The following is a 10,780-nucleotide window of genomic DNA, read 5'->3' as shown; positions in this document are numbered from 1 at the left end:
TTTCAAAATATAGCTCGGGATCCAGTGTATGGAATAGATTAGAGGAACTAGGGAGAACAGTTAGAAGTTTCTTTTAGTCATTTCACTTCCATCAGTTTACCTTAATGATTATTACATTCATTAAACTGGTTGATTTCTCACTGGTTTAAAAAATTCTTCCTACCTATGCACTCTTTTACTTAACTGCTCTTTTTTATGAGAAGTTCTGGGAAAGGTTGGCAGGCGTACAGATGTCCCCAAAGGGTCTTTACAATAGAAATGGACAGAAATCCAAAATATAGAGGGTTATTTAATCTTTTACTTGACATCCAGACCCCCCCAAAGACAGAATATCAATGCTATTGATAAGCTATGGCTTGCACAATGTGATATTTCTTATATCAGAAATGACTAAATAAGATACAGCAAATTCTTTTGTATAATTCCCTGACGATGAAGGAAGGATGAAGGAAGGATGAAGGAAGATGGGCTGTAGGCTTCAAGGGAGTAACCAAAAAACAAAAGCAATAATTCTATTCTTCTGATTTTGAAAACATGCTTATTAGCTAAACTTTCTCTTTAGTCTCTTTTACTCAGCTTGTTTGCCTCATTATTCACATAAGAAACATTTGCTAATCCTAGAGCCCAAACCAATGACCATCTGAATAACAGAGACTATCTTTAGTGAATGCTCTAGCTTTACATAGCATACATGTTATATGGAGTAACTTTTTTCATAATATCTCTTCACTAATTCTCCATCCTTCATATTGATCTTGCTATTACCAATTCTCCTTTTTATAAATATTAGAATATTGTAATTTCATTGTGTTCAGTTACTTTTTATCAGATTCTCCCATTTCTTGGGTGAGACAAGGAGCTCATATGTTATTATAAATTAGTGGTTTATTATGCTGTGCCTCACAATAAATGTTTTTAGGAGGTCAGCAACTAGACTAACATAAACTCAAGCTTCAAAAAACAAATGATTCAATGTTGAAGGCTACGTTGAACAGTTTGATGAGAATATATTTCAGATTGTATATGAAACCCGCACATTGTACCCCTTGATTGCACTAATGTACACAGCTATGATTTAACAATAAAAATAAATAAATTAAAAAAATAGAAAAAAACAACAACAACAAATGGTTGTATTTTATTTCTGATGCTGAGGCTGTATCAGTACCTGCCTCTAGTGGCTAAGCCTGTTCTCCCTATCTTTTCACCCTCAGGCCCATGTCCCTCTGACTCATTCATTTCCCTCAGTATGTATTCAGGAAGTACACATTTTCTAGACTGTTTCTTTCTTTCTTTTGGTTTCAGCTGCTCAACAGGATCCCACCACTGTTGATGGAAGATATCTGAGTAGAGACAGCATAAAAAAGCCTTCAAAAATAGTCAAATACATTGCTGACAATTAACAACATACTACGTATCTCCGGAATACAATTGCTGAATTGAAAAGGAACAAAAACACCAACATTGTTATTATGATCATGGAGATTCCTAATATTTATAGAAAGCACATAGTATTTTGGGCGCTTTGATACTTATCTTTATTGAAACTCTTCCCCGTTAATCTATAGAAAATCCTGACCTTTGAAGCTTATCTTTATTGAAACTCTTCCCTGTTAATCTATAAAAAATCCTGACTGGATAGTTGGTTTCCTATTAACCACTTCTCTCAAATAGCTGCCCTTTAGAAAAGCAATGAGTGGTACTTACTTGGCATAAGAAATAATGAAGATTTATATGGAAAACTAAGCTAAATAAAATTGACTGATAAAACCCCAATTAATAACACGTCAAGAGTGGATTATTCTTATGTTTAAAAAGTTTACAATTGCTTATCAGAAGAGAGTATCTTTTACTACTCACATAGCTTTTCATACTTTCATACTCCTTAAATGTTCAAAAATTACAAATTGGTATTTTGACACTGTAAAGTAAAGTGAATTATGGGATACAGTATGTTAGTAGTTATTGTTGGTGTGTGTTTACTGTATTAAAATGCATAAAAGAACAAGCAGGTCACACCCCTAGGAAGGGCGAGTGAGGCAACATTTCTCCTTCCAGTGCTGCTGAAATGGTAGAAATTGGTGAAATTCAGTATGAAATGTAACACTCCAGAGGTACTGGTCAGTGAATGAGGGTCCTGAAAAAGTAAAAGTAGCACCACCAAATATTGATCTGGAATAAGGAGTCTAAGGAGTTTCAGATGCCAGCATGATAATGCAGGTTCCAGGGAGGATTGGTCTAACAGGAAATAATGAAGACATTTCATTTTCAAGACCAGTAGATCTTGACCTTATCAATTAATTCCCTTTAAACCTCTAGCACTAAAATCACTACCCCATATACTTATGGTAAATGAAAGACCACTAAATTTCCTGGATTTACAAAGAGCTCTTCTAACCCCTCAAAATAAATCTGTGCAGTTGCTGGCTGCAAATAAAGTGTTCCTGAGTGAAAGTACTTTTCACCAAAATGGACAGCTGGTTGGAAATAATTCTATACCTGTGTTGCATGGTGGGTCTGCTGTCATCACTTCTAATCATCATGACAATGTCAATTATGACATTTAGAATATAGATACAACAGTTGAAGGACTGTCAGATGACGTGACTGTTGTAGATATAGCTTCATTAAGATGACAGATAATCAAACTAAATACACATCTACAGCTTTTAGAAAAGGAGAACAAAGAATGTGTTAAAAGAGAAATGGTCATGTATTCAGTTGCTGTAGTGTTCTGGCTGTTTAATAGCTGGCTCTGCTTTTGCTACTAAAGGGAACATCATTTCTCAAAAATTTTGTCTTGGTGGCTGATATTAACACCACACTACTCTTGGAGAGGTCACTCTGGAGACAGCATTGGTCTTGGGGTGTGGGGTGTTGGTGCTCAGAATATAATCCCCAGGACAGGACTTAGGGCTTGGTGTATGGACAACTTAGCTACAAGGGAGGCTGGAAAATGGAAATGCAACACACAGATGTCATTCAGCATCATTAATAGTCCCTATCACCATCTGCCTATTAGTTACCAAATATTCGTTTGCTCCCTCCTTCCCACCTTATATCTTATTAAGTTCTTTCTCTACCAACAAAACTTCTCCCATATTTACATCAATAGAAGGGTGATCTTGAGGTATGGTTTACTTTGATTGCATTAATCACTGTGCAATAACTCAACAATTGTTGCTGATTGGGATGACTGTGAAGACTCCAGCAGGAACTGGTGCTACTCCTAGACCTGGAAGAGGCATAGCAGCTGCTGGGCCAGAGCAGCTTTAGCAGACACAAAAGAGTCAAAGTTCTTTTTCATAATTCTGCCATCTGGTCCTGTCCTTTTCACTTATGTAAGGTTAATCCCTTTCTCTGCTGCCAACTTCTTTGCAAGAGGGCTAACAAATACCCTTCCCTTAGGTCCAGCAGGAGTAGCTGGGCAGGAGGCGGAAGGAGTAGGGGCTAAAGGTTGGGGAGGTGGAGGAACAGTGGTCCCTGGGCGTGAAGTAGGTGGTGCTTATGGTTTTAAATCTGTTACTTCAGTTGGCCCATAGTCAGCAAATGCTGCTCTATTTGTCTCTTTTTCTACAATGATACAAGGTGGAGTTCCTAGAGGAACATCTCTTATGCTTCAGGGACCAAGATTTTTGCTAGACAACCTTCTTCCTGTACCTATAAGGGCTTTGTCAGTCTCTATCTCTGCCAATAAGTGTCCTTCACTTAGCTTCTCACCCACTTTTTTTCCTCCATCTATGAACTGTGCATGGTCACAGTGGGAGAAAGGGCAGGAAGAATTACATGCTTATGCGTGGAATATAAGATACCAGGAGCCTGAGCAGAAGGTGTAGTTGTTGAAGCAGCAGTCAGAGTTGGTGCTGGGGCTGCTCAACGGGGTAGGTGCTGCTGAGGAATCCAATGTATAATTTTTAAAGGCCTCAATATCCTTAGGGTTTGCAACTGTGATACAATTACTCCAACTGGAACATCTCTGGTATCTTCGGCAACAAGTATCCTTGCCATATAACACTCCTCCAGGCTCTCCAATCCAATGGTGGCCTTATCAGTTTCAACCTTTGCAGTTAAATCACCTTCCTTGATTTTTTTCCCCCTTCTTTTTTTTCCCAATGGGCTATGGTGCCTGCCTGCATTGTGGGGGAAAGAGAAGGCAATGGAACCTTCTGATGCAGGGGGAGACTGTAACAGTGGTGACTGGGCAGTCCCCAAAGCTGCAGCAGTATGTGGTTCCTGGCATAATCCCAGAGTTTCAGCCACTCTCTGGGTGCTCTCTCTTGCACTTTCATTTGTGGTCCTGGAAGTAAAGAGCTCCAGGATGACTTGGTCATGTAAAGAAAGGAACCAGAACCCCTGAATTTTGACGGGAAGAATGCTACCCTGCAGGGCTTCCCAGGCTTCCCTGGGCTCTATATGAGTATAAAATAAACCTGTGCTGTGTTAATCTGCTGAGATTTGTGGCTATTTATTAGAGCAACTAGAATTAATTAGTCTGATCAATACCAATACCATAGCAGTTATAAAGGTGTCTACCACATTCTTTCTTAACATTTGATCACATCATTTGTTCTTTATCACTTGGAAGATAATGGCTGTGAAGCTATCAAGTCTTCACATTTTCCAAATATTTATGACTTAGTTGTTTTTGTTTTTAAAGGAAAAAAGATGACAAACAGCACTACATTTTTCTTTTGAAAACATAAAAATTTGAATGTCATTATCTTTAAGTAGGAAAGTATGATATGGTAAATCACAGAATTATTATTTATGACTTGGGGCTTGTAGTTTCTTGATTAGATTTCTCAGCAAGGGCCAAATTACTCAAGGAGAAGTATATATCATTTAAAAACACTTGAAGTCAAATTCTCTGTCCATCTGATAGCTGTGTGAACTTTGGAGAAGTTACTTAACCATTTTCTGTCCTATATAATTGTAAAAAAAAAAATTGTTCACACTTCAAAGGGTTGTTATGAGAATTAAATAAATTAATGTCGTATAATAAAGAATTTAGCTGCCCTTTGCCCCTGGTTCCTGAGAGTCTCTAAACCCTTGGAATTTCTTGAGTGATAAGAATGTGTGTGTTATTCCTGGTGGGCCCTTTGGACCACACCTGGGTTTGCACTAACAAGGTGACTCGTGATGGGCCCACAGCCTGTTTCAGGATGGGGGATTCACGCTGTAGACCAACCACATAATTAGAAGTGGAGTGGGGAGGGGAGAAGGGCATGTGGCCAAGGATTTAATCAATCAATCAACCATGTTTATGTAATGAAACCCCAATGAAAACTGTGGGTACCCAAAACTCGGCTGAGCTTCCCTGGTTGATATTTACATACTGATGTGTCAGGAGGGTGGTACATTCTGATCACTTGGAAGCTTCATGTTTAGGACCCTCCCAGACCTTGTCCTACGTGTCTCTTCTTTTGGCTGGTCTTGATTTGTATTTTGTATAATAAAAGTATCATCTTATGTATGATGGCTTCCTCTGTTTTGTGAACTGTTTTGGAGGATTACCAAACCTCAGTGGGTAGTGGGAACTAAAATTGTGTCTACTTGGTGAGAAGTGAGGAGGCTTTGGAACCCCTGAGCTTGCCACTGGCGTCTGAAGGGAGGCCAGCCCTGTGGGGGACTGTACAGTCTAAGCTAACTGTGGGTAGTTAGTATCATCACTGCATTATAGTTAACAGCCTGTAAAGCTTTCAGAATAGTGCCCAGCCCAGAGTAACTTTGAGAGAAAGTTAGCTAAGATTATTAGGTCATAAAATACTCTCACAGGAACACAGCATTACCATATTTAATGCTGGAAAGGACCTTGTAAATTATGTAGCAGGAAGTGACTTTGAATTGTCTTAGTTAAAAACTCTTGTTAGTGCCAGAGCAGAGGCTCAAATCCCAGTATTTTAAGACAAAGCCACTATATAAAATGTCCTTCAGTTTTCACACACTTAAAATGGGGCTAGTTCAACAAAATCTATTCCTGGTTGTGGGAACATTTGGGGGATTGTTTTAGCACCTATATATATTTTTTTCTGATAAGCTTTTTCCCTTTGCTTTCAAGACAGAACTAGAGTAGAAATGTTTGCACTATGTGACTTTAAATTCTTGATCATGGGGCGGCACCTGTGACTCCGTGGGTAGGGCACTGGCCCCATACACCGAGGGTGGTGGGTTCAAACTCGGCCCCAGCCAAATTGCAACCACCACCACAACAACAAAATAGCTGGGCATTGTGGTGGGCGCCTGTAGTCCAAGCTACTTGGGAGGCTGAGGCAAGAGAATCGCTTAAGCCCAGGAGTTGGAGGTTGCTGTGAGCTGTGATGCCATAGCACTCTACTGAGGGTAATAAAGTGAGACTCTCTCTATGGAAAAAAAAAAAAATCCTTGATCACAGTCAAAAGAATAAGATGAATAGCTGACCCGACATGGGCCAATCAAGTTTTCACTTCTCAGATTTTGGAATTGGATTTACAAATTACGAGTTAGTTTTGTGACCTGAAGATGAGGTGGCTGAGGACCATGTGCAGCTGGACTCCATCAAGTCAGGTGTGAAGAGAGAGATGGATGAAGAAGGCTGTGTACAGACAGAGGGGAACAGAGAAAGGGTGGTGACCAAGGTTATTGGTTTCTTTGCCTGGTCTCCGTTCAGGCTCCAGGCTCTTCATCTCTTGCCCTTGAGTTTTGGGAGATACCTTTGTCCAATAAAGTCCCCTTTGCTTATGCTTGTTTGAAGGTTTTGTTAGTTAGAATCAATAGTCTTGATTAAGTAAGTCTGTGAGAAAGCTCTTAAAAGGATGAAATGAAATAGAAGGTGCACACTTCTGTTACACTGGTAGCTGTTATGGATATGGGGAACAAGGATGAGGAGTGGAGGGTGATAAAAGACCGAGAGGTAAGAGGGGTCAAGGGTTTAGGTTGAATAGGAGCATTTTAATGGGCTCTCTTCGAAAGCTTCAGTGTCTTCAATTGAAATAAAATTACATTAGGCTCCTTTGAATGAAGGTGAAAGGAGGGTGAAGTGGAAGAATAAGGTTAAGCCAGTAATTGACAATACTGCCAACTTGTTCAAGATCAAACTGGGTTAAGCAATAACTGGTGCGCTGATGCCATTATAAAATACAATGAAATTGTTGGCGACAGATAGAAAACACGACAGGACCATATCTTGGGTGACTGTACTGAATCAAAAATAGCATTTTTACAAACAAGTTTGTTATTTTAAAGGACAAACCAATAGCCATCACAAAGCTCATGTTCCAGTGCATGTTTGCAAAGAAAAGAGATTTATCTCCTCCAGTGATGGGCTCCAGCAGGCTGAAATAGCCACTGTAAACAATGGGTCCAAGAATCCAATCTGAGAAGGTAGATATTTGCCGTGCTGCCTCTCTCGACTTCTGGAAAAGGGTCAGATCTTATTTTGTTTGGTGAAAAAGAGGTTCTAACAAAACACACAACTAAATAGCATTCACGACCAAAGGAACTGCTTTTATAGGTACTTGGTCTACTAACAGAAGGTAAGAGAAGCACAGCTTTATTTTTATTTTCATAGGATGAAAGGATTGCTTTCAAACCGGGAAGCACATAATTATGCCCTGTCTTCCGTTCTCCTTCCTTCCTCTTTCTCTATCTTTCTTCTTCCTTCCCTTTCTTCTTCCCCTCCCTTCCTTCCTTTCTTCTTCCTTCCTCTTTCTCTCCTTTCTTAGTTTTTTTCCCCCCTAAAATGGAAGTGAAAAATATAAGGTTCCATTAATACAAAGATAATCTTACAGACTGGCAAATTTTAAGAAGGGTGTTTTTTTTTTTCTCCTATGGAGATCAATAAGGGACTAGAAATTTCGAACATCTTAAGCTCCATAAATCATATAACTGGAGAATTCTCTTTATAAATATTTTGTCCACTTCGCCTCATGCAACCAGGTCTTTGAATGAAATAAATAGGAAATATGGCTAGCTATTATTTTCTTAAAGGATTCTAGAGAAAAGTTTAAAGAATCTATTTGGTAAGGCATTCTAGTCAGAAATATCTTTTTTTATAAATAGCTCCTATACTTCTTCCTATCGTCAAAGTGCAGTTATTATCTTTAATATCACAAATATATTTTTACTGCAGCAAAGCAGCCTTCAATCGTCTGTGCTATGAGAGGCAACCACTCCGTGGATAATATAAAATCATGCAAAATCCCCCCACCTGCTTGCTTTAGCAATGTTCAGTTTGCATTTTACGGGGATAAAGCTGAGTTTAATCATCTGAAAATCTAGAGCACTTGAAACGATATAAATTCTTCTGTTAAAGCTCAGCTTAGAGGTTCAGGAATTTTGCTTTCACAGATTGGAATACTCCCTTGTTTCACTGAGTGTTGGACACAAATTAGACTTTCTCCCTGTATTTGCGTTAATAGTTACAACATCTTCCATCTTCCTCAATTGGGAGAGAAAGTTAATGCTTTGGTTTAAGAACTTTCCTGTTGTGTTCTTAGGAAATTAGAGGACAAAATGAAAGAATCTTAAGTGTTTTCCACAATTAGTAGTTAAAAATTGAAATATAATGAAAAAAGGTAGATATTTCCTTTCCATTGTATATTCTACATGCCAGATAATGCCAAGTTTGGTTGCTTTTTTCATTGTTCCTTTTTTAAAAAATAATTTTCTGTTTTCTATTGCTGTTACTTCAATTATCTCAACATGAGAGACTCAAAGAACATGGATTTTTTTTAGTTTAGCATCATTTATTAAGTGTTCTCAGCTGATGTTGAGGCTGCTGGGTGTCAGCCTGTTATTAAGATGAATGAGGAGCTTGTCAAGATAATTATCTTATAGCTTTAATATATAGTAATCCTGCTAAATTCAAAAGTTTTAAACTTTTTAAGAAAGATCTATAGTTTTGAAATTCACACTGAAGTTATTCAAAGTCTATACATCATACCAAATCAAACATTTATATTACCTAACACGAAATTAAAGTGGTAAACATTTTAGAAGTTTAGGGGCTGTTTTTTATTTTTTGAGACAGTCTTCCTATGTTGCCCTCAGTAGAGTGCCATGGCATCACAGCTCACAGCAACCTCAAATTCTTGGGCTTAAGCGATTCTCTTGCCTCAGCTTCCCTAGTAGCTGGGACTACAAGGCACCCACTACAAAACCCGGCTATTTTTTGTTACAGTTATCATTGTTGTTTAGCTGGTCCAGGCCGGGTTTGAACCTGCCACTCTAGGTGTATGTGGCTGGTGCTGTAACCACTGCACTATGGGTGCCGAGCCATGGTGGTTTTTTTTTTTTTTTTCACTGTAGCTTTTATATTATGAAGAACACGATTCTCGCAGATAACGACTGTTGAAGAAGTAGAAGAAATGAATTGGAGGGAATGAAAACGTATTACACAATACCCGGAATCCTATCTTTTTGCCAATTACCCAATTGAATCACAATCCAAATTCTATTTAAATTATTACAGCTCTTTTACAGAAAAAGAAAAGGACACTCATGGAGGTAGAGGAACTTGCTTATGCTTGCATGCCTAATAGGAATTGGAACGGGATTCAAACCCGGGTCTGTTTGATTCCAAAGTCAATATTCCTTATGCTGCACTGTGTGACGTTATGATTTAATTTGCACGGGCTTCCCCGTCAGGAGAGATTTCTTATAAGGCAAAGAGTGGTGGTGAACTAATGACCAGAGATGTGTACTAATCAACAGTGACATGAATGAATGGGTACACGGATTCTTAAAGTATATTTTAGAAAATGAGGTTCTCCATGGTGACGTGCGCACTGTCTCTGTCTCTCTCTCTCCATTTCAGTGGAGTGATGACCTTTGCCCATGTTCTCTTATTGGGTTTATTTTTGAAAACGCCTGACGATTCTTGTTTCACTTTCCTCCCTTTACTTGTCATGTACTCGGAGAACTGGAAAGGAGTGTGATCAGTAGGGAAGTGGTTAACCTGATGCAGAAATTCACAGAAGTTGACAGAATTAGTATTTTAACCTTCCTGTCTAGAGTTTTCTTTTTCTTTCATAAAGGGCTGCAAACTCCATTTCTGAAAACCTTTTACATCCTTGCTCCTGATAGACAGCCTGCTGCCCTCTTGTCTCTCTCTCTGTCTAGATTCAATAAAGAACGGCATCAAGGTAACAAATGACAAAATCATTGTTGTACAGGAAGAAACATGGCATTAAAACCCAGAATAACGAATGGCTTCAGTGTAGTTGAAGTATTCAGAGAGATTAAAAGCTTTCAATGAATTCTGTTAAAGCTAAAAAGAAAAAAAAAAAAGCACGCCATTTAAAAATGTCTACAAAAGCCCTTCACGAATATTCACTGACATATTATGATACTTCCCCTTTGTGTAACGTATGAGTGAGAAATGTGTTGCCTCAAGTATATAAATATTCTTTTGTAAAAATAGGTGTAGAATTTTTTTGATAAGTTTATAGAAAAATAATAATACTTTATGGTGAGCTCAGGAATTGGTTCCAAACATCTTGAAATTGCAAATATGAAGGCAGTCGTCTCATTCTGGCGCTGAAGTTGTATTGTCAATAGCTGATAGAAATATTTTGTGTTTTCATAATTCTTACCTTTTTAATTCAAAAAAATTTTTTTTTTTTAGACAGAGTCTCACTTTGTTGCCCTTGGTAGAATGCCATGGTGTCATAACCCACAGCAACTTTGAACTCCTGGGCTCAAGAGATTCTCTTGCCTCGGCCTCCCTGGTAGCTGGGACTATAGATGCCTGCCACGATGCCTGGCTATTTTATAGAGACAGGGTCTTGTACTTGCTCAGGCT

General features: G+C 38.5%; 1 pseudogene; it reads right to left on the bottom strand.

Moving 5' to 3' along the window:
* Positions 1-3,056: 3,056 nt before the first annotated feature.
* LOC128561904 (dihydrolipoyllysine-residue acetyltransferase component of pyruvate dehydrogenase complex, mitochondrial-like) lies at positions 3,057-4,331 on the bottom strand (annotated as a pseudogene).
* Between the last annotated feature and the right edge of the window lie 6,449 nt (positions 4,332-10,780).

Source organism: Nycticebus coucang, chromosome 12, assembly GCF_027406575.1.
Source record: "Nycticebus coucang isolate mNycCou1 chromosome 12, mNycCou1.pri, whole genome shotgun sequence".
NCBI lineage: Eukaryota > Metazoa > Chordata > Mammalia > Primates > Lorisidae > Nycticebus > Nycticebus coucang.
The sequence above is the reverse complement of the archived record's forward strand: the minus strand, read 5'-3'. Positions and strand labels throughout refer to the sequence as shown.